The sequence below is a fragment of the Topomyia yanbarensis genome, chromosome 3 (genome assembly GCF_030247195.1).
Source record: "Topomyia yanbarensis strain Yona2022 chromosome 3, ASM3024719v1, whole genome shotgun sequence".
NCBI lineage: Eukaryota > Metazoa > Arthropoda > Insecta > Diptera > Culicidae > Topomyia > Topomyia yanbarensis.
The window spans coordinates 360,532,725-360,557,903 of NC_080672.1; the positions used below are offsets into that span (position 1 = coordinate 360,532,725).

The 25,179-nt window shown below is 39.8% G+C and overlaps 1 protein-coding gene across 6 annotated transcripts in view; it reads left to right on the forward strand.

Annotated features, from left to right (window-relative positions):
- LOC131693705 (RING finger protein nhl-1) overlaps positions 1-25,179 on the forward strand; it is a 259,363-nt gene that overhangs the window by 91,498 nt on the left and 142,686 nt on the right. For 3 of the 6 annotated variants that reach the window (XM_058981775.1, XM_058981780.1, XM_058981781.1), the window contains exon 1: positions 23,690-24,245. The exons of the other annotated variants lie outside the window; for them this stretch is intronic. The gene's annotated coding sequence lies outside the window, so the exon portion shown is untranslated. Of the gene's footprint in view, positions 1-23,689; positions 24,246-25,179 lie in introns of those variants that run through there. 6 annotated transcript variants of the gene reach the window in all.

The following is a 25,179-nucleotide window of genomic DNA, read 5'->3' on the forward strand; positions in this document are numbered from 1 at the left end:
TTTTGAGGGCAGAAAAGTGAGGTTTGTATTTCAACACGGAAATGGGCTGTATATCAATGAAGAAAATTTTTCACCCAATAGTTTCTAATCAGTTGGGGAACTAAAACAATTATTAAATCCGATTTACTTCACAATTCATTCAAAAAAAAACAGACGGAAAGTTATTCCTTCAGTTTAATTGAACTTTTAAATTTCATTAATAGATTATCCCTGAAATTTCATTGACGGAATAACATCAAATCGACAGTTTTGGGACTTTTATCAAGCTCTCTGACCCGCTGTGCATCCCCTGTAATTGTCGCCTTCACGAACGAAGAAGCAAAAGTTTGCCTAGGCTATTGATTTTCGATGTGTCGCTATTTTTCCACCTCTTCCTGTTTGTTAATCTTTCTGCACATAAGTCACACGTACCGATATGATAGGATGGTTCAAAAAGTATCACCTATATCTCATGGGATGAAGGAGCATAGATGTGAGCTTGAGTAAAATGACCAAACAATTCGTAGTTGCAAATGGAGCCAATTAGTAGCAATGTGAACGTTTCGACAGTTTTTGTAAAATGCCAATAACGACGCCAACCACGTTCTTACAGTCATCGGGGAAGGGAAGGAATGTTAGTGTAACAAACATTGTTGTGAGGAACGTTTATACCTTTGCAATGGAGTCCCGATGAAAGTACTGTAAACTTTTAACTATTTTTTTGCTCGTTCTTAGAATTAGTGGGAATGGAATTCAGTCTAGATTTAGCATGATTTATGTTCTAGAATAAATTCGTCATAAACAAACCGTCATTGCCTTTTCAAGGTTTATGAACTAGTGCAGAAATGTCCCTATCATTGAACCACCCTAACAAATCCCTTAATGTTCGCCTACACACCCGGGCACATCACCAGTACGACTATTCATTGCCATTTTGAGTGTGATGTGCCACCATCACCACCTCCGCCTTCACCTTCGCACCCATCCAGTCCGCACCGCACCGCACCGACCAGGTTCGATCATTACCACCACCCAACCCACATCACGTCTATCAACCGCTCGCGGCGTCAGTCTATTTGTCTGTTTTTATTTCCCTCCATTCCGACCCTGACAGCAAATCGATTTCATTCATCTTCCGATAATAATTGTTGTTATTGTTATCAGCGGTACCCCATTCCGAGAATGCTTGCTCTCCCCGTGGTGCGTCAAGCTTCTGGGAGCTGGGATACACAATTTTGGGTACGGTTGGCTTGGGAATCAGGTGGCTTGCAACAGCTGAATTCCATGAATTACTTTAATTAGTAGGAAATATTTCACTCAGTGGTATTTTGACAGCAAACACTGGCTCGTGCGATGGAAAAGGGGGGGGGGGCGTTAGTATCTTTTCTAATGTGATTAAATATTATTAAACCAATTTAACATTTTAAATATATGCATATAATTCACGTTTTGCATCCCTAATATTGTTTTTGCACACCATTTAATTTCGGAACAAATCGATATCATGAATGTCCAGTGTCTCAAGACTCCTTATCGCCAGGGATTTCAATAGTTTTTTTTTTCTAATAAACAAACTGAAGTATTTTCAAAATCCCTTTCCTAGCTTGAAGTGTTTTACCGGATTGTGAATATCATCAAACATATTTCTTGCATCAGCTTTAAAGAACCTCTGACAGATAAAGTGTCTTAAAAAATTTCGACGTCAAATTCTACTGTCAAATGCCGACATCGAACTCCGACGACCTGTACAATTCCGCTGGCGTATTCCTATGCCGAATTCCATTCTAGAATTCCGACGTCGAATTTCGCAGTTAAGATCCGAGTTCAAATTCCACTATCGAATTCCGCTACCGAATTCCGACATCGAAATCCGACACTGAATTTCGACTTACTTCGATGGGTTTCACTGTAGATTTTCTTCGTCGATTTTCACCATCAAATTCCGAGGTAGAATTTCGACGTCGAATTTCGCTGTCCAATTTCGCTGTCCAATTTCGCTGTCCAATTTCGCTGTCCAATTTCGCTGTCCAATTCCGCCATCGAATTGCGACGTCGAATTCCATTGTCGAGTCCAGCGGTCGCATTCTGATATCGAGTTCCGTTGTTAACTTCGAACGACAAATTCCACTGTCGCATTCCGATGTCGAATTCCACCGTCTAATTCCAAAATTGTATTCCGCTGTGAAATCCCCACGTAGAATTCCTCGCCGCACTTCACCGTTAAATTCCGTTTTCGAAACCCGTTGTCGAATTCCGAATTCGAATTCCATTGTAGAATGCCGACGTCGAATTTGAAGTCAAATTCCGCTGCCGAATTCCGACATCGAATTCGGATGTCGAAATCATACGTCGAATTTGGATGCCCAATTCGGACATCGAATTTTGACGTTGAACTCGAACGCCGAATCCGGCAGCTGAGCTTCGACTTTGAATTTCGTTGTCGAATTCCGTCGTCAAACTCCACTCTTACATTCGGATGTCGAATTCAGACAACGAATTCAGACGTCGACTTCGAGCGTCGAATTTGGACATCGAATTTGGACCTCGCGTTTGGACCTCGCGTTTGGACCTTGAATTTGGACTTCATATACGGGCGTCGAATTCGGGCATCGAATTCTGATGTCGGCTTCGAACGTCGATTTCAGACGTCAATTTCGGACGTCGAATTGGTACGTCCGAATTAGGGCGTCGAATTGTGGCGTCAAATTTGGAGGACGAATTCATACGTCGAACTCAGAGGTTGAATCTGGGCGTCGAACGCGAACTCGGGTGCCGATTTCGGACCAGGAATTTGAGCCTTGAATTGGCACCTCGAATTCGGACGTCGATTTCGGACGCCGAATCCGAATGTTGAATTCGGATGTCGATTTCGAAAGTAGATTGTGAGCGTCGATTTTAAATCCATATCAACATTTGAATAGGGCTAATAAGATTTGTAAACAAACTTTTGTTTTGCTGATTTCTCCTAATTTGTTATCATTTCAACACAGAAAACATTTGAAATTGATTCTACCAAGGATAAAGATGTTGATTTATGTGTATTTTTCATGAAATTCAACTCGGTAGCGGAATAATGAGCGAAATAAGTTTGTTTACAAAAGTCTCATTAGCCCTTTTGAAGAATTACTATTGAAATGTCGAATTTGGACGCCAAGTTTGAACGTCAATTCCGTCGCTCTTGGACCTCGTGCTTGTACCTCGCGTTTTGATCTCGCGTTTGGACCTTGAATTTGGACTTCACATACGGGCGTCGAATTCGGGCATCGAATTCTGATATCGACTTCGAACGTCAATTTCGGACGTCGAATTGGTACGTCCGAATTAAGGCGTCGAATTGTGGCGTCGAAAATTTGGAGGTCGAATTCGTACGTCGAACTCGGAGCTCGAACCTGGGCGTCGAATTCGAACTTTGACCTCGAATTCGGGTGCCGATTTCTGACCTCTAATTTGAGCCTTGAATTACGTTTGGACCTCGCGTTTGGACCGCTCGTTCGAACCTCGCGTTTGGACCACGCTTTTGCATTTCGCGTTTGGACTTCGTCTTTGGACCTCGCGTTGGGACCTCGCGTTTACACCTCGCATCGATTTCGGACGTCGAATTGGTACGCCCGAATCAGGGCGTCGCATGGGGGCGTCGAATTCGGGCGACGAATTGGAGCGTCGAATTCAGACGACGAATTGGGACGTTGAATTAGGACGTCGAATTTGGAGGTCGAATTCATACGTCGGATTCCGATGTCGAATTTGGGCGTCGAATTCGAACTGCGACGTTGAAATCGGGTGCCGATTTCTGGCCACGAATTTGAACCTTGAATTGGGATTGAGAATTCGGACGTCGATTTCGGACGCTGAATTCAGATATCGATTTCGGACGTCGATTTCGGATGTCGATTGTGACCTCGTGTTTGGACCTCCCGTTTGAACCTCGCGTTTGGATCTCGCGATTGAACCTCGCGTTTTGACCTCACCTTTGGACCTCGCGTTTAGACCTTGAATTTGGACTTCAAACACGGGCGTCGAATTCTGATGTCGACTTCGAACGTCGATTTCGGACGTCAATTTCGGACGTCGAGTTGGTACATCAGAATTAGGGCGTCGAATTGGTGCGTCGAATTTGGAGGTCGAACCTGAGCGTCGAATTCGAACTCTGACCTCGAATTCGGGTGCCGATTTTGGACCTCGAATTTGAGCCTTGAATTGGGACCTCAAATTCGGACGTCGATTTCGGACGCCGAATCCGGACGTTGAATTCGGACGTCGAATTCAAATATCGATTTCGGACGTCGATCTCGGACGACGATTTCGATCGTCGATAGTGAGCGTCGATTTTAAAAGTCGAATTCGGACGTCAGTTTTTAACGTCAATTCCGGATGTCGCGTTTGGGCCTCGTTTTTGGATCTTGCTTTTGAAACCCGCGTTTGGATCTCGCGTTTACCCCTCGCGTTTGAACTTCAGGTTTGGACCTTGCCTTTGGACCTCGCATTTGGACCTCGCGTTGGGACCTCGCGTTTGGTCCTCTCGTTTGAACCTCGTGTTCGGACGTCGCGTTTACACCTCGCATCGATTTCGGACGTCGAATTGGTACGTCCGAATCAGGGCGTCGGATTAGGGGGTCGAATTCGGACGACGAATTTGGGCGTCGAATTCGAACTCCGGCGTCGAAATCGGGTTCCGATTTCCGATCTCGAATTTGAACCTTGAATTGGGATCGAGAATTCGGGCGTCGATTTCGGACGCCGAATCCGGACGTTGAATTCAGACGTTGATGCATTGAATCATTGATCGTCGCGCGCTGGTTGTGTTTTTTTCTCTCCGTATAAATTGGCTTTAAAACGTAACAGTCATCTTTCCCGTTGATAAAAAGTGTCGAACTGCAGAAATTATTTCATGCGCAGTATATCCTGCGATTATCAACGTGCAAAACGAACACAATTCTACAATATTTTGATAAACTGTTTTATTTGATTTGTTTCAACTACCGAGGTGCCATTGTTTAACTGATCGAAGCGTCGCTATTGTTATTTTGCTGTACAGAATGGTTTGCGAAGTGTGTGATACGGCGATCGATTGCAAAGTCGATATCATTACTGTGTGCCAGGGAAGCTGCTGTAAACGATTTCATGCGCAATGTGTGGGATTGAACGAGGCTAATATCAATGCACTCACCAAAAATATTGTCTGGTTATGCGATACGTGTTTGGAAGCATTCTTTGAATCTGTCGCTACCTCGCTGACTGAATCGCCAGAGCCGAACCTTTCTTCGAACAACATCGAGTGTGAGGTGGCTTACATGAAAAAAAATCGATGAAATTCAAAACTCATTATCGCAACTATTGCCACAGAAGCGTTCATGCCCATTTAATTCTACCCCGGTTTCGACTGTGGATTCACCGAACGAATCAAAGAATATAAGTCGGATTGATTCACCAATTGGCAATGCACATCGAAGTGATACGGAGTTCTCTTTGTTCCTGTCAAATATAGAACCTCACGTAACCGAAAGCGAAGTGAGTGCCTTAGTTGCACAGTGTCTCGGACTGAATTCAAACGACAGAACTGACACCAAAAAACTTGTTCCCGGGTGGAAGTCTATCGAGGATGTTGACTATGCGTCGTTCAGGATAGGGCTTGATGGAAAATGGAAGCCACTAGCCCTGCAGGCGTCGACTTGGCCTCGAAACGTTCGCTATCGTGAATTTGTCAACCGGAACAACATGACGTGGAAACCTGGATGTTGAACAACACATTACTGCTACTGACGATTTTGATTATCTTTCTGTTTACAATAATTAGTGTTTATTTACTAATGCAAGAATGTTCTGTGAGAAGTGTTTATTTTTGTCCTGTCTGAAATGTATTGTATTTTTGTACTATTTGAAATGTAAATTTTGTAATTGTTACTAGTATAAGGAACCACCATTGGGGCCAAGGAGCCTGTTGGTGTAAATAAATAAATAAATAAATAAATTTCAGATATCAATTTCGGTCGTCGATTTCGGGCATCGAATTCTGATGTCGACTTCGAACGTCGATCTCGGGACGTCGAATTGGTACGTCCGAATCAGGGCGTCGAATTGTGGCGTAGAATTGGTGCGTCGAATTGGGAGATCGAATTCGAGCTCTGACCTTGAATTTGGGTGCCGATTTCGGACCTCGAATTTGAGCCTAGAATTGGGACCTCGAATTCGGACGTCAAATATCGATTTCAGGCTTCAATTTCGGATGTCGATTGTGAGCGTCGATTTTAAACGTTGAATTCGGACGCCAATTTTGAACGTCAATTCCGTCGCGCCTGGACCTCGTGTTTGGATTTCGAGTTTGGACCTCCCGTTTGAACCTCGCGTTAAGATCTCGCGATTGAACCTCGCGTTAGGACGTCGCGCTTGGACCTCGCTTTTGCACCTTGCGTTGGGATCTCGCTTTTAGTCCTCTCGTTTGAACCTCGCGTTCGGACCTCCCGTTTACACCTCGCGTCCATTTCGGACGTCAATTTCGGACGTCGAATTCGTACCTCCGAATCAGGTCGTCGAATTCGGACGACGAACTGGAGCGTTGATTTTGGACGCCGAACGCCGAACGTTGAATTCAGATATCGATTTCGGACGTCGATCTCGAGCGTCGATTTTAAACGTCGAATTCGGACGCCAATTTTTACGTCGCGCTTGGACCTCGTGTTTGCACCTCGCGTTTGGAATTCACGTTTGGTCCTCGCGTTTGGGCGTCTCATTTGAACTTCGCGTTTGGACCTGGCGTTTGCACCTCGTGTTTGAACCTCACGTTTGAACATCTTTTTTTAAAGGTTTGGACCTCGCGTTTGGAACATGCTTTCACACCTCGCGTTAACACGTCGCGTGTGGACCGCGCATTTGGACCTCGCATTTGAGCCTCGCGTATAAGCCTCTCGTTTGGGCCTCGCGTTTGGAACTTGAGTTTGGACCTCGCGTTTGGACCGCTCGTTCGAATCGCGTATTTGGACCTCGCTTCTGGTCCTTGCGTTGGGACTTTGCCTTTTAAGCTCGCGATTGAACCTCGCGTTGGGACCTCGCGTTTACACCTCGCATCGATTTCGGACGTCAATTTCGGACATTGTATTCGGACGTTGAATTCAGATAGCGATTTCGGACATCGATTTCAAGCGTCGATTTTAAACGTCAATTCCGTCGCGCTTGGACGTCGTGTTTGGACTTCGCGTTTGGATCTCGCGTTTGGACCTCACGTTTGCACCTCGCGTTTGGACTTCACGTTTGGGACCCTCGTTTGGGCGTCTCATTTGAACCTCGCGTTTGGACCTGGCGTTTGCACCTCGTGTTTGAACCTCGCGTTTGAATACCTTTTTTTAAAGGTTTGGACCTCGCGTTTGGACCTTGCTTTCACACCTCGCGTTGACACTTCGCGTTTGGACCTCGCGTTTGAGCCTCGCGTATGAACCTCGTGGCTGGATCTCGAGTTTGGACCTCCCGTTTTAACCTCGCGTTTGGATCTCGCGATTGAACCTAACGTTTGGACCACGCGTTTGGAACTTGAGTTTGGACCTCGCGTTTGGACCTCGAGCTTGGACCGCTCGTTCGAATCTCGTATTTGGACCTCGCTTCTGGACCTCGCGTTGGGATCTCGCCTTTGAACCTCGCGTTTGGTCCTCTCGTTTGAACCTCGTGTTGGGACCTCGCGTTTACACCTCGCATCGATTTCGGACGTGGGCGCGGATTAACGAATTGGTGCGTTGAATTCGGACGACGAATTGGGATGTTGAATTGGGACGTCGAATTCGGAGGTCGAATACATACGTTGGATTCGGATGTCGAATTTGGGCGTCGAATTCGAACTCTGTCGTCGAAATCGGGTGCCGATTTCGGACCTCGAATTTGAACCTCGAATTGGGACCTCGAATTCGGACGTCGATTTCGGTCGCCAAATCTGGATGTCGAATTCGGGCGTCGAATTCATATGTCGAATTTAATATCGAATTCGGATGGCGAATTCGGATAGATTCAAATTCTGTCGTCGATCTCGGACGTGTGAGTGAACGTCGAAATCGGAAACCAAAATCAGACACATTCAGACGACGAATTCGGACATCGAATTCGAATCTTGAACTTGGACGTCAAATTTCGCAGCCGAATTTCTATATCGAAATTCCAAATTCCACTCTCAAATTCCGACGTTGAATTCGGATGTCGAATTCGGTTATCGAGTTCGGACTTCAGATCTGACGTCGAATTTGTACAACGAACTCGGACGTCGAATTCGGATGTCGAATTTGGGCGGTGAATTCGGACGCCGAATTTCGCTGCTAACTTCCGCTGTCGAATTTCCACGTCGAATGTCGCTGTCGTTGTACGACGTTGATTTCCGCTGTCGAATTTTGTTATAAAATTCCGCTCTCAAACTCCGCCATTGCATTCCGCTGCCAAATTTCGAAATCGAATGTCCCTGTCTCAAATTCCTATGGCGAAGTTTACTGTGGAACTTTCGACGTCGAATTCTACTGGCGAATTGAGATGTCGAATTTTGACGTTGAATTCCAACGTCGAATTGCGACTGTGGATTCCGATGTTGAATTCCGCTATCAAATTCTACTGCTAAATTCAGACCTCGAAATCCAACGTCGAATTCTATCGTTAAATTCCAACATTAAATTCAGCTGTTGAATTTCGACGTCAATTTCCGATGATAAATTTCACTGTCGAATTCCGACATCGGACGCCCCTGTCGACTTCCTGTGAATTCCCGAGGTCGAATTTCAGTTTCGAATTCCACCATCAAATTCCGACGTCAAATTCTGACGTTGCTGTAGAATTTCGCTGTCGAATCTCGCTGTCGAAATCTGATGTCGAACGCCATTTTTAAATTCTGACGACGGATTCCACTGTCAAGTTCCGACATCAAGACATCTAATTCCGACTTCGAGTTCTGTGGTAGAATTCCGACGACGAAAACTGATGTCATATTCGAATTCCGCCGTCTAACTCCGCTGTCGAGGGCCGACGTCGAGTTTCGCTGTTGAATCCCGTCGTCGTCGATTTTTGCTGTCGAATTCCTACGACAAATCCCGATATCGAATGGTGCTGTCAAATTTCGCTGCTCTAATTATAAAATCAAATTCCGCTATCAATGTCCTACGTCGAATTCCGACATATATTTCCGCTAACGAAGTCTGACGTCGAATTCTAGTATCGAATGCCGACGTCGAATGCCAGTGTCGAGGTCTAACCTCGATTTCCCACGTCGAATGACGACGTAAAATATCGCTGTCGAATTCCTACGTCAAATCGCGACGTCGATTTCCGCTGTCCAATTTCGCTGTACAATTTTAGATTCGAATATGGAAGTTCGACATCGGATGCCACTGTCCTGGAATTCCGCTGTCAAAAACCGATGCAGAATTCCGCTGTTCAATTCCGTCGTCGTATTCTAACGATGAATTCCAGAGTCGCATTCTGACATCGATTTTCGCCGTCGTGATCAGTCCTTGAAATCCGCTGTCGTGTTACACTGTCGAATTACACTGCCGAGTTCGGACATCGAATTTCGCTGCAGAATTCCAACTTTGAATTACGATGTCGAATTTTGACATCCAATTCCAAGATCGAATTGGGACGTCGAATTCCACTTTCAAACTCCGACCTCCAATACCCAAGTAACAATTCAATTTTTATAGCACGCTAGAAGTGTAATCAAAGTTTTATCAGAGGTTATAAAACTATCATAAAACCTCAATTGTTACTAGGGTACTGCTGCTTATTTCTGGCATCGATTATCGGTTTCCGCTATTTCAGCTCGATATATTTTGATTTCAAAATCAAAGGATACTATCATGAACACAGCCTATTGTTGGATGTTAAAACTCCTATAATTTCAAAAACAACACAGTTACTCGCTGTAATTCACTACTGAACAGATACTTCCTGATTTTTTTTCTAGTTTTAAGTTGTTCTATGGCGCAACCCTTAGGTGTCCCCAGAATGGTCTTGACGAGTTGGAGAAACGTAAAATAGCGAATAGGATTTTCCAAATTCCGAATTTTGATTCTACATCGTGTAAGAGGAATATGTGGGGGGGGGCGTGCATGGCGTAGCTGGTGCAGAAATTTTCTTGTACGCAGCTCACCTGGGTTCAATTCCCAACCCTGCATATAGGATTACATTTTTTCTAAAGAGATTCTTCTAACTAGAAGAATGAGACGAATGACCCTTACACCTCCATGATCGAAACAAAAAATGTATGTTATCTCAGAATAAATTCAATGATAAAATAACGAAAGATGTTTTATGGATTTTCAGGATCTTTTATAACTTTTTATACGTGTCAATGCTAACATTCTATCGGTTTCGAGCTCTAGGTTATTTTCCAGAAAAAAAGCAGCGTAATCTCAATAGATTCGTACGTCATTGCACGGATTCCCACATACACAATCCGGAGCATGTGCGCAACCGAATTTCACTCACACCACCACTCACGCAGGCGTGCAAAACTCGCACGCAACGATCTTCGCCGAGGGCCGTAACAAAAACACTTGATCGGTGAACACGTTTCCTAAAAATAACCTCGCGCCAGAATACATTTTTCGGTCGTAAAAAATTCGTCTCTGTGCCGAAAATAGACCGTGCTCTCCCGATCACAGCAGGACTGTAGGTATTATTTTTTGCGCCAGTCGGTACGATCGTATTCACTCACACGGCACTGTCGCTGTCGCTACAATATCGCACCGGTGAAAATGTACCTACGGTTTTACTCATATGACGACTGGCAGGTCATACATTATTTTTTCTTTTAATTTTACCGCTGATACAGTTTTTGTTTTTGTGCTTTGCAAATGGCCATGGCCGAGAGAACCAGGTAAAATTACGATCTGTTATTGTTCGTACCTTGGACACATCCTGGTTCGATCTTGACTCGCGACGGATGATGGTTCGTTGACCGAACGAGGGTTGTGTATTGTATTTTGGGTATGTTGTTTTGAGGAGCTGTAAAAATTAAGAACAAGGTTGACGTTGAAAAGTGTCGAGAAAAAATAAAATTTCTTTGTATTGTAATTCTAAAATTCTGTTAAGATCTAAACCCATATCAATTTATTTTGGTGCACATCATACCGATTATGATGTTTATTTTTTTCCTCTCAATCGAACAACGCAGTAATAAAAATAATCGAAAATAATTCAATTCAAATGATCCTGGCACATATCACTGTCAGTCAGACGGAAGACTTTTTCTGACAAAAAAAAAACGTTATTACATCTCAAGTCGAACTGCCACATAAACCGATATCTCAGCATCCATTTGTGAATGACTACCGAGCGTCCATGCATTTTCCCATTGCGCCCTGTGCCAACCTCCGTAAGCCGACCGAACTGCGAAACATTATTATTTATGCCGATAAAAAATTTATGACTTTGTTTTCGATGGCATGTTTTCGAGTTGATTGAATATAGATACCTACGTCCTACGTCCTCCATTCCAGCGGAAAACTGAGAGCCATATCTAAATAACAGGTGCCTGGCAACGGCAAGGGCTAGTCTGTTTACTACCCCCAGGATGTGGATCAGAATCTGAATCTGAGTGTTGCCGTTGTTTTCTCCTACAGCCCTAACCGTTTGGATGATGGGTTGAGTTGCAGAGGACACGGCACTCATGAAATATGAATTTACGGTGCGGAGTCTTGCTTTATGTCCTGTGACCTACAATCTCGTTTATGTTTAATCACACTCCAATAATAGATCGCTTGTCGAGCTCCGATGGCTGTGGTCTAACCCCTTCATGCCCAGCTATAATTTTCGATTTAGGCAAGATTGGTTCACAAAAACTAGTACGACTAATAACTGGGACTATTACCTTTCATTTGAGCACTAACAGTTATACAAGTATCAGCTCTAAAACTGAAGTTATTTGTAATTAGTCTTATTGGAATCCGATGGTGCAATGCTGCCAGAGATAGTTTATGTTGACGACGAAAAATGAAATTTTCATATATCTTCGTTATTTCGCAATATTATTGAAAACTGGCAAAAATCTATCAATTTAGACTGTCTCTGACTACATTTTCCACGCAATTGGACTATTGTAAATATTCTAGAATTGTATTGAGCATTGGAAGGTAGAAATAGAGCAGCTTCTAGCACTGCGAGGGAAGCATCTATCGTTATGAAAAAACCTTTTTCGTATTTCTTAACCCCACACATTTAAAACAAAGATAGTTGAAAAAAGTTGGGCATCAAAGGGTTAAAGGACGGAATACCCCCGGTCCCGAAGGGTCTGTAGCAGAACGGTGTAATTGGTTATGATGCCTCTGGGAATCCGCTTATATTCGCTGAGTATAGTTTTTACAATTGTCAACAGTGCCGATGGCTGTCAACATTGCCATAGACAACAATAATTCACTGAAAAAACAACTGTGCCTCATCTACTGTTGAATCAATACCGGTTTGCGGAGTAATTGTTATCGATTTCATTGTACTAATGAAGTGCATGCATTAATTGGTCTCCTGACAATTCTGCTTCGAAAATATTTAAATTATGTTGGTGCGATAAGTTTGTTTAATTGCATCTCTGGCTCTTCTACACTTTTACTGGACTCATGAGAAATCGAAGTGTTAGTTGGTTTCCTTTAACAACTACAGGTATAGCTCTGTAGTACGTACATTTTGCCCAGAAATTTTTTCTCGTTTGATTTTGTAAACTTCAACAAAAAGGGACAAATTTTATGGAAGGTCAACGGGTTTCAAGGGAAGTTTTTCAAACTCTAGAGAGTTTGTGTGGTACTCAGAGTAGTTCTGCAAAGTTCAGTAAGATATTTCAAACGTTAAGTAAACCATAAATTCATCGGAAAAATCTATCAAGTACCTATAAAAAAATTTACGAGTTTTAGGAACATCTTACAAGTTTCAGCATAGTCCTTTAAATTTCGGGAGATTGCTAACTTACAATGATATCCAAAGAACTTCATACACTTTGTACGACACTCAGGTCAATTATAGTTTTTTGTCAAACTTCTGACCTTCTCAATGAACTTAAAGAATGGCATTCGAAGATAGTATGGAATTCTGGGAATACTTCAAACTTCAGAGATTTTCTATGTAAACAATTTTAATAAACAGCAGTGTTCACGATTTTCACATATATTTGACCCAAATCGCGGTAAATCTGCAAACTTCTTAACATTTGGAAATGGTATTACTGTTTCAGTATACTTCGAGAACGGCTATCGGCGATTTAGTGAATTAAAACTGAACTTCAAGAAAACCCAACAAACTTGATTAAAATCTTAAGAATCTCTATAAAATTCGCGAAGCTTCAATAATATTCTAGGGATTTCTGAAAAATCTTTTAGACATTGGGGGGTGTCTGTAAATTTTATAAAATTCTTTCAAACTTAAAAAAATGATTATGAGCCTAAAGAATGTTTCATGAAACCTAAAACTAATTACAACGAAGTGTTTTGAAAAAAAAAACGTGCAAAATTAGGAAAGTCTATCGAATATCATAAAAACTTCTACAAACTTTTGGTACGACATGTCCCATATGCTTCAGAAATGTTTTACTAACTTCAAGAAAACCTGTTAAATTTCGAGAAGCTTTCCTAACATCAAACAAAATTTAAGGCAATTTTAAAGATGCATTAACTATCTAGAGCGATGATGAAAGGATTTTTGATGATCGATCTTCAAACATTATGTATAAAAAATTTCCCTGATCCTGAAATTGAATTCAAAAAGAATTACTATAGAACAGATTTCAAACCTTCATATGTAACTTTCTTTAATAATATGTTTTAAAAGTTAAAGAATATGAACTTTTAAACTGGATTCAATGTTCGAAACCTTTTCCTACGGGGATGGAGATAGCGTAGTTGGTAAATTGATTGCCTTGTACGCAGCTCACCTGGGTTCAATTCCCAACCCCCGCACTTAGGGTTAGAGACTGTTCTACAGAGATTTCTCTAACACGACAAAGAGGCGAATAACACGAAGGTTAAAACCTCTATAATCAAAAATAAAAAAAATATTCCTACGGTTATAGTTATATATTTCCGAAACGGTCATTTTTGAAGATTTTTTAAAACTTCGAAGAAATTTTCTGTCATAACATATTCTGATACATTATTTTAGAAGTCTTCTAGAAGTCATTATGGAGAAAACATTCGTTGAAGGTGTGAAACATTTCGAGCTCTAAAATATTTACGAAATTTTCTTAAATCAAATTTTCTTCAAAATAACTATTTATTTCATGATTCAGAAACTAATACTTTCGACAAAATGTGAATTTTATTGTTTATAAATAACGGAAGAGATTTACCGTATACAGTAATATCGGAATAACACTCAAAAACTTTATTGAAGTCAGTCTCTAGCTCCATTTGCTTAAAAAAATGATTCTCCTTGACTATGTACGTTTTTCGAAGGTACTAAACCTCTAAAGTTGACGGCTTCGAAATGACGTGATCTTGACCTCAAATATTCGTATCATTGATAATATATCAACACTAAAATGCTCATAAAATCAGTCCTAGCCTGCCAGAGACAAACTGAAAACACCATTTTTCATAACTTTCTGTCTACTTTCTGAAAGTGTTATTTCGTTATTAAACATTTTAAAAAACATTTTTAGTAAATATTGAAATTTATGCAATTTTATAGGCATTCAACCATTTTCAACTTCCCATTCGAAAAAATACAACTTGTTCAACAAGTCCATATTTCGGTACATCCGTTCCAAAGTGAACTCATCATGATTGGAAATCAGAACGCCGGAAACATTTTCTATTGGAATCTTCTCATGCAGGTATTTTATATGATACTGATGCGATTTGACAACTGTGGGATCCTCATTACAAAATCAGTGACAAGATCCCATTTAAATACGTTAGTCAGCATAAATTGAATTAGTGAATAGAAATCCTCTTCTCCGGTTCTACCATGTCAGGCATTCTGCGCTGATTACATTTTACAAATTGGCCCACACCCAAAATCCGACGGGGGAAGGTTTTGTTACTTTTGGGTAAGCTTCTATTATCAAATTGGTAATAGACCATGTAAATGTATATTGCGGTATTAAACCCATATTACCGTAAAGACACTAAACGGTGGAATGGTGAGCTTTGGTAGCTATGCATGTATGTGTCAACTTCGACTCTTTTCGTATGAGGGCTAATTCGATCGATTTCTTTGATTGTATTGTATTTGTATTTGATTGTATTGGAGTAAAAAAAGTCGGAATTCTGCGTGGTTTTTGGCTAATTTCTGTCGAAACACAGGCAGGAACCAACCGGAATTTTGGATCCTTCGCTTTGGGTTCCAGTGACATGGTAGTGTACAAAAGCGAGATAAAAATGTTAACCCCTCAGAACTCTGTCGATAAGAAAAAAAATATTACCCCGCCTCATAAACAGGTCTCCACACTCGATGGTTCGTCGCTCGCACAAGATCAACCGAACAATCATTGAAGCAATACGCACACGTGGCGACAGGGCACGGCACAAAAATATTCACTATGGATTTTGTTTCAGCTATTCCAACGCGGCGACAGCAACAGCGTTGGATAGCTAAAGCAAAATCCTTGGTGAATATTTTTCGTGGTATATGTTCGATCGCTTCGCGTGCGAGCAGCATAAAACTTGTTTACAACATGAAAATTTACAATAAACCCGCGAGTCCATTTAGCTGAAGCATTGAACTGAGTCAAATAAACGAATTATGTAGTAAAAAATTTAAAAAAATCGCAAGCCCAAATATAATATTGGCACAATAGTTTTTGATTCAATGTTTTTGATTTTTTATTGACACTGAATTTAGTTTTCCAATCGGGAATTCTAAACTCATCCGCGATATTTTTAACAATTCTACAACAAACAAAAAAATCGTGTAAAAGTAAACAGGGCAAAAAGGATAATGTAATTACCACTAATTGAATACACTCGTGCATTATTAACTTTGTTGATTGAAGGACACGTTCGCAGTAACAGTAGGACTAGCTGTTCTTTCTTTCATATCCAATCGCTGTTTAATCATATATTAAGCGATCAAAGATTTAAGTGTTTATCAATGTTTTCATCCAAGTTTCGCTCATAGGATAAGTTCACACGATGAACTAAATGTTGCACCATTTTAGTTATTTTCTATGGTTACCAATTAATGTCCATGTATGGTTCAAAACGATGCGACGATACAGTGAACAGATATCAATAGGTAATCATGGAGAGCGACTAAAATGTTGCAACTGGTTAAATCTATTAGTCAATAAGTTGGGCTAAACGTGTTGATTGCATGTCTTCACTATTTGATTGTTTTTCGTTTTTTGTTTGTTTTGAAATAACGAGAGAGAGAGAGAGAGAGAGAGAGAGAAATGACCAGAAATCAGGGCGAGAAGAGAGAAGAAAAAAGAATCAATCCAGAGCGCCGCGGGAATGCTTCTTGTATCCTGTCTGTATACTCAACACAAGTTATTTTGGAAATGCACCCTATCACGTTAATTGAAACTGTTTCTCAATTTATAATAAAAGAACAAAAAACATCAAAGCTCTTTTCGAGAAGCCAAGCCAATCTCTTCCACTCACAATGGCCATACCGAAAAAAAATCTATACCTATTAATTATTATTCGGGTTGTTTGGTGTGAGGTTAATGTAAATGTAAATCAGCTAAGCAACTGCCAGTAGGAACTAGAAAGTTGGCAGTAATTTAAAAACGTGTTTAATCCACCTAACAGTGTGATGAGACATTTCTTATAACTCTTATCACTCTTCGGATATTATATCGTTTGAGAGCATTTAGAACTTGATGCTTCGCGATGTTTTTGATAACACATACTACATGGGATAGTGACAGGACTCAGAGAATCGCTCAAATCAGCATAGGACAACATCAGTGCTAGAAATCTCAAACCAAATCAATGGGAAAGCGAAAAAATGGCCCATAAAATAGACATACCAACGAATTATTGCTAATGCTCTGTTAATAAAATATCTAAATTCCTCAACCAATGCATTGTGGTGGGAAAACTGAATTTTCCTAAAGGGGTTATATATTGTACTGAAACAAAAAAAAACGATTTTTTTTAATCGATTTGAAGTTTATATTTTACTCAAATTTCCAACGCGACTGAGAACTAAGAAATCAACGCTTTTTCTTGAAAAGGGCGATACTAGCAGTGATACCATTCAAAGAAAATCAACAGTGTATATTTCCAGACTTGGTTTTATTTCCTATTTAAGAACTATTGTATTTTTTTGCATCCTAGATCGAAACCCAAAACTTCATAAAGTATTTGAAATTATTAAATTAAAATTTGTTTTTGCTATTGAAATTGACAAAATGATAGTATCGCCCCTTTGGCGATTGTTTACTTTTTCGGTCCCATCTATCAAAGAGAATAGGGAAAGAGACGAATAGTGTGAAGCCAAAAATACCTTATTGAGCAGACCAATCGTGCAATGCAAATAAACATTACTCATGCCTGAGTTGGAGGAGATAAGTATTGTAAATCTATCAAAAAAGAAATTTGAATTTTCGTCAGAATTTAGTGCAATCGTGATTGTAAGGTGCATTCTAGAGTCTATGTATGAGTAAAAACAAGCTTTAGAATTATTTCATCTCTTTGTTTCAAAATGCACATCGTTTGATAAACAAATCCAACGATCGACAAAAGGTTTGTTTTCAAAATATAATAGGAGTCATTTAAAGTGCTGCCTTTGGAAACGGTTGCCAAATTCTAGTGTTGAAATCATCGTAAAGGGAGTGTTGCCGTTTTGACTGATTTTCACTCTGCGTCTCTTTCACTATTCTCTTTGCCATCTATCAGCATTGAAGTATCGCCCTCACGTTTTTTTACAATAACTACCGTTTTACACCACCGATTTCGTCCGGGTTTTTTCAATAGAGATCATTGTTACTATTTACAGCTGGTATCAGCTTGATAATCCTAAAAAATACGAAAATAACAGTTTCGCCTCTAAACTGCTAGCAAAAAAAGTATCGCCCTGTTTGTTTGCATGGAGCGTGGAGGGCGAAACTTTAAATAAACAAACAAAAATACAGTTTCGCCTGTTATACTTTTTGCTGTAGTTTAAGAAAGCAGTATTGTAGAATCCAAATTTTTAGGTTAATTTGTTGCGTTTCAAAGCCCTCATTCGCATGTAAGAAAAAAGCCCTATGTTTACATTTGTAAGTATCGCACTTTTCACAAAAAAGCGTTGAAATGAAATCGCAGCTCCTGATATCACGCTATCTCTGAAGTACATGCGTGCATAGTTTCAAATTTTACTTCGACATCGACTTTTTCTAAAGGTGACTTCGTAGTAGTATTCTTGATTTGAATTATTATCGCTAATCCTAATGCCAAAGAACAAATAAAAACCTCACGAAAGCGAACCGTTTGGGAAAATCATCATCATTACTGGAACTTTCATTTTCACGAAACTTTTCGATAACCTTCCGTCACTTGCGTTAATGCACTGGGTGCACAGTAGGGTGACAGGAAAAAAATGACCCCTATCGGCCCACCTCTGTGTCGATTCCTAGTCCCACCAGGAGTACTTGCACCAAATTTGAAGCAAATCGGACAAGTCTAACTACCGGACCAACGGGCCTGAAGTTTGTATGGGAATTTTCAACAATTTACATGGAGAAAACCCACCAGCACGCATTTTCGCCGCTAGGTGGTACTGTATGCATCGTATTATCACTGTAAGTGAAAATAAGAAGGATAATTGAATTGTCTACAACTTAGTCGAAGACTGCAAGTAAATCCGACTTTGTTAAAAGAAGTTATTAAACTTTTAACGAAGTGATGTCTGAGTCAGTTTTGCATGGGGCCTAATAGTGCATGGTTGTGTATCAGTACTCGATTCACACGAACTAAACATTTTTGTGAAATAATCGTTAGGTTTAGCTCAATGGTATGTTCAGAAAAATTATAGTAAATAATACGAGTCATACTTTGATTAGAAAATTTTTGTTCCACCTGTTACCGCATAGAGGGCGCCAACACCAACTTTTCAACGGAGAGAGATAGAAATTTGGTGTCTTCTACAAAGTTATAGAACAGGCATTTTTCAGTATTTCTTATGAACATCTTGATACTCTATATCTCTTCTATGAAAAGTTAGTTGTGGCGCCCTCTATGCGGTCACAGGTGGAACTAAAATTTTCTAACCAAAACATAACTCGTATTATTTACTATAGTTCTTGTAAACATACTATTCGGCTAAATCTAACCATTATTTCACAAAAATATATAGTTCGCGGGAGTACTGATACACAACCATGCACTGCTAGGCCCCATGCAAAACTGACTCAGACATCACTTCGTTAAAAGTTTAATAACTTCTTTTAACATAGCCAGATTTACTAGCAGTCTTCGACTAAGTTGTAGATAATTAAAATATCTTTCTTATTTTCACTTACAGTGATAATACGATGTATACAGTGCCCCCTAGCGGCGAAAATACGAGCTAGTGAGTTTTCTTCATGTAAATTGTTGAAAAATCCAATATAAACTTCAGGCACGTTGGTCCGGTAGTTAGACTTGTTCGATTTGCTACAAGTTCTCCTGGTGGGACTAGGAATCGACTCAGGGGTGGGCCGATTGAGTTTTCAAAAATTCATCATTTTTCTGGGCAGTCTAGTGCACAGTGCTCTAAAAATCTAGCGAAATCGTCTTAGGGCACCAGCAGGTCTGTAAAGAATACTAAAAATTAATTTCAATTCCATAATTTTCAGTTCAGCAATTCGAGAGATCGTGCTCACCGCAAGCCATGAAAAATAGACTAGCGTGTGAAGCGATGGTCACAATTTATCAAAACATCACGGTTGAATAAAAAATAAAACTATTAAAAAATTTCAAATAGTTTAAAATTTTCACAAACTTATTAGGAAAAATTGTTTAATAAGCTTTCGTAATATTGTGTAGGAAAAAAGCTGAACATTTGAAAATAAATCTGAGGATTATGATTGATTACAGAACTCTGGAATTTTCTATTGGAATGTTTTTAGGCAGGAATTTGATATTGATGCAATTAGACAACTGTGAAATCAAGACCAATAGATCAGTTACATATCAGGACCCCATTCCGACAATTTATCAAAAGTCCTCATGATGTTTACAACAACAGGTTATAAATCTACGGATCAGATAATTGTTATTGTAATTGTTATTGAATTAAATCAGTCTGCATCAATAAATTTTCAACTTCAATCCATTTTTTTTTTTGGTGTGGTGGGGGGGGAGGGGGTGTTGTGTGGTGTTAAACCCCAAAACCTTCTCTTGGCTACGCCGTTGCTTGGAGTTATTTATTTCGCTTTTCATTTTCCGAAAGGTTTCAGATCGATCCGATGGTCATAAGTTAGAAAAATTGCAGTCAGAAGGTTCGCACAAATGAACATTTTTGCACTGATAAGTTATCAAGTTCCTTCCAGACAACTTGGAAGTGTTCGATGATTATTTCTAGCGGTTGTAGATAGAAAAATGAAATACAAATTACAAACACAAATTTTATCGAAATACTGTCTGGCTTATTTCAATGAATTATTACTATATTGAACAATAAATAGGCGACAAAGAGTAATCCACAAACAACAATCCGTAACTTTTAAAGTATTCAAAATAGATATTTGAAGTCTTCAGTAAAGTTATTCGCAAAAGTAAGAGCTACAAATTTGCTGAAGGCATCATTTCGATATAATCACTTCCAAGAAAATTTGTGAAAATATCTCACTCAGAGGGGGATTAATCAGCAAAATCACAATACCAAAAGAAAGGGCGTATTACCTCCATTATATTCTCCGAAGATACTATTGACCTAAAATAAGCCGTTTTGGCGTTAATAATAGAGTACATGTTTTTGGTCATATTTCTGGCAATGAGAAATAATAAAAATCTTTCGTCCGCATTTAATGTTAAATATCTCTTTTGATAAGAGTCCGATTTCAACAATCTATAGCTTGTTCGAAAGGTATTCGTTGAAGCTGTTTAAAACATATAAATTGTTAATCTATGTTGTCAATTTCGGCAGATAATTCAAAAAAACTGCAAAAAACGCCATTTTTACGCATTCAAACATTCATATCTTGGAAACTAAACATCAGAATCAAAAACAAATTAATAACTTTCTTACTGTTTTTTTATTTCTTTCATTTAAAATTGGTTTGGATAAGATCGGTTCAGCCATTGCTGAGAAACACGAATGAGAGATTGTCCGCTACATACACACACATACACACAGACATTGTCCCAAATCGTCGAGCTGAGTCGATTGGTATATAAGACTCGGCCCTCCGGGCCTCGGATAAAATCTTGAAAGTTTGAACGAATTCTATACATTTCTTTTATAAGAAAAGTAAAAAGTATCAACATTTTGATTTTTTTTTTGATTTGAAAGTTACTGAGTATCTAAATACTAACTTGTAACTTAAAGTATTACATAAATAAGCAGTTGCTTTCACTTGCCTTGTCGAACTTGAGCGACTCTATGGTGAGCCAAGTATCCGGAAAGTAGCTCAAGCTGGAAGGGTACGGCAGGCGGGGCATGTTGTGAGGATGCCGGACAACAACCCCACCAAGTTGGTTTTCACCTCGAACCCGGCTGGTACAAGACGGAGAGGAGCGCAGCGTTCCCGGTGGCTGGACCAAGTGGAGCAGAACCTGGCGAGTATCGGGCACCTGAGAGGTTGAAGACAAGCAGCAACTGATTGAGTGACGTGGTGGAATATTGTGTAACAGATTAGATCATGTTAATATGATATATAATCAAGAAATGTAATAATATCTCACTTGTCTGACAATACACTACCGAAAGTACACAGAAGCCTTGAATCAAGTTTCAATTAAATATCACAAAATGTAGACCAACTTCACGAACGAAAACGACGTTAGATCAAGAAAATAAGAGTTAAACCGTTTCTCCACATCTACAAATTGCCTGCCAGATCAGAAATTTCTCTTCTCTCTAACATTCTCTAGAACGGCAAACTTGGGCTTGACGCTAATATATTACTATCAAAGGATATAGCCTGGACGTAAGTTTCGTCCTCCATTATGGTGGAAGACGATTTGATGAGCAACTGTGGGATAAGTTTCGTGAGACATGTTTTTCGAGTGACGTTTTTCTGCTCATTCCGATTTGGCGTCTTCTACACCTTATAAGTATGTTACCCACATACCTCCGTTAACTGGACAAGGGACAGAAAATGACAGTGTCCATTTGTTCTGTCGTCTACTGAAGTTCGATGGGTAATGAACTAAAATAAGTGTGACATCAGAAGTTAATAAAAACCCTGGCCTTGGTATGTAGCAGGAAAATTGGAATTGATCAAATGAGTAGCGGTTGTGTGTGTTCACTCTTTTGAATCAGCGGTACGATTACTGTCAGCAAAGCGACAATCGTGTGTTCTTCCTGTAGCGTCAGAATAGCCCGGGAAAATATAAAGGTTAGTGCAGTGGGCCGAAGTCCCAAGGGTTGCAGGTTCGAATCCTGCCTCTGGGATGATTTTTTAAATATTTTTTTTCTATTTAACTCATTTCAATCTGTTTCCCCCGTTGGAAACCATAACAAAATTCGTCCGTGCTAATCAGTAAGCAAACAGACAATCCACAATTGTTATTAACAATAACAATAAATAACAAAACAAAGATGAAGCTATCTTGTTTCAGTTATCTTAATTCATGATCTGGCAAGGGATTTTCAGCTTCCGAAAAAAGACTACAGCTTTCGTCAGAAACAGAACAATAGATTATGTCGATTACATTTAACAGCCTATATCGTGTCGGCCTCATTAAGATTCCCCCCAGATTAACTTTAAATGAAAAGAGACACGTTTTCACGATACAAAGCAGTAAAAATCCTATAACCACATATAATAACACATTACGACGTTGTTTACGTTTACGTGTACGTTTTAATATTAATTTTGTGCGTGTATTTTGAAAATAGAATGGATGTCATTGGAACGAATTCAATTGTTAACCAACTCTATCGAAAAATGTTTCAAATCAATCAAATGTAAGTTGAAGGTACCTCTGAATGCTGTTGATATGGAACTAAATCGCTTGACCAGTTGGCAACAATATATTCCATCAAAATTAGTATTGTGCACATTATTTTTCATCAAAAGGAATGTCCTTCATTTAGTCCGTTCGTTATTCTATTGACTAAATTTCTTGTAAAGGACCCTGTTTAAATAAGTATAGATATCGCCCCAGGAGTAACAGAATCACACTCTTAGTCGCCCTTGTTCGAAATATACCCTAAATTTTGGTCAAAGTAATTCTCCGCAATTTTGCCGGCTCACATCTCTAACCAGTCTACTCTTCCCCCCAGACATCCATTTTCCGACCTACACCGCAGCCAACAGGTGCGATCCCCGACCGCACACAAATCCGTACACATTCACTCGACTCGACCTGGTTGGGTAGTGTAGCAGATCGTTCACTCGTTTCCGGAAAAACTGCATGACGCGTGATCCGTGGGCGCGATCCCACTCACACAACGCACACGTTCAACGAATTAATCGGATTCTCTAAACGTGATCATTTTCTCGAGCGATGTAAAATGTAAGTTTGTGTGCTTGCAAAAAATACTGGGTTCATTTTCCTGCGAAATTTCCATCCATTCAGCAGTTTTAGTATGGGTTGTGTAGAAACGATTCACAACTACACAGTTTGCACGTTTCCCTCAAGTAGTGGAAGATGTTTTTCCTTACCGCTGCTGTTGGTCAAGGCGGAAATTCATACGACTGCAGTCATCTCCCGTTCGTTCGACCGTGTATAAGCCGTATCGAAGATCCCACTCTAACGACCGTTGGAAATTTGTTTCGAGTAAAAGAAACTTTTAAGTGAAGGGAAAATATTAGAAAAAAAACTAACGCCCGCGATAGATCGCTCGGTTCTGCGTGCGCGTTCATCTTCAAAGGAACCCGGGTTTTTCCCCGAGGAATAATTTGCATCAGCTGTGCCGGAGATTTGCTTCCCTTTGTCCGTGTGAAACTAATGAAAAGTGGTGAACCAAGTGTCAGTGGAAAAAGTGCAAATACCACAGCGGAAAATAAATCGTGATTTCTGTTCTATTTAAACTGAAATCAGTGAAATAAGTACAGTTCGGCTGAGTACTTAGTGTGCGCATTCTGCGAGCGAAGTTTCACACCAGCTATTTCCGCTGCGCATAAATATCACACCTGGTTACAAATTAAGAGGAAACAAAGCTGGGAATACAGCCTGCCAAACAAGGCGCAATAAAAGGCGGACTAAGGAAGTCATTCGAGCCGGTGCACACAAAGGAAGAAAGTACGTATTTAGAAGTCGCGTCAAGTACGCGGTTCACTTTTCCGTCTGCAGTTTTTTGGTGATGTAAGGAATAGATGCTCTATCCGAGGGAATTTGCGCAGAACATCGTTTCGTTGGTTGGATTTGTTATTGTCTGCTGACGACATTGGACAGTGATCTCATAATGAACGTATGCGTAATGGAGAATTCAATCTTATATTTTCTTCTTATTCACGTTGTGAAATTCTTCAAGTGGCGATTTTTTTTTGATTTATTATATTTTACAGCAGTATTCGCATCATTGACATATCTGCAATCTAGGAAATCTACAAATAAAACATTTCACTACATTATTCAGACTGAGAAACCCTTAAAAGATACTGCGATGTTTATCAAAAACGACTTACATTAAACTCGTTTTTTTGCGGCTTCGATTAAGTTTTTTTCACGTTTCTTCTCTCGTATAAAGGGTGCCACGTTCAAAATATGCTCTAAAAGCACTTTGTTCGCCGCAGAACCCCCCATTTTGTCATAAATAATGTTTTTTTTATTCATTTCGTTTATTTGATAGGCACAAATGCGTTAGCTTGGCGGTGCCAAATTCTTTTGTTTTTACATTTTGGATATTTTAAAACTAGGAGGTTACAATGTTGAAATATTTTTTTTATGAAAGAGAAAAATTTTACAGCTATCTTAAGACTAGAAATAAGATTCTATATACAAGAGAGGGGGCAAAAACAAATTTTATGAAAAATTTTAAAACAAGGAATTCAATAGTAATAGTTTTTAGGAAATATTTACAGTTACCTTGAAACTAACAATATAGTTTGGTACACAAAAGCAGGAACAAATATTTATGAAAAATTTCACCGGTGTTTTAAAACTAGGGATACAATTCTATTTACAAGATAGGGGACAATAGTTTTAACAAAGAGGTAAAATTACAAATATCTTA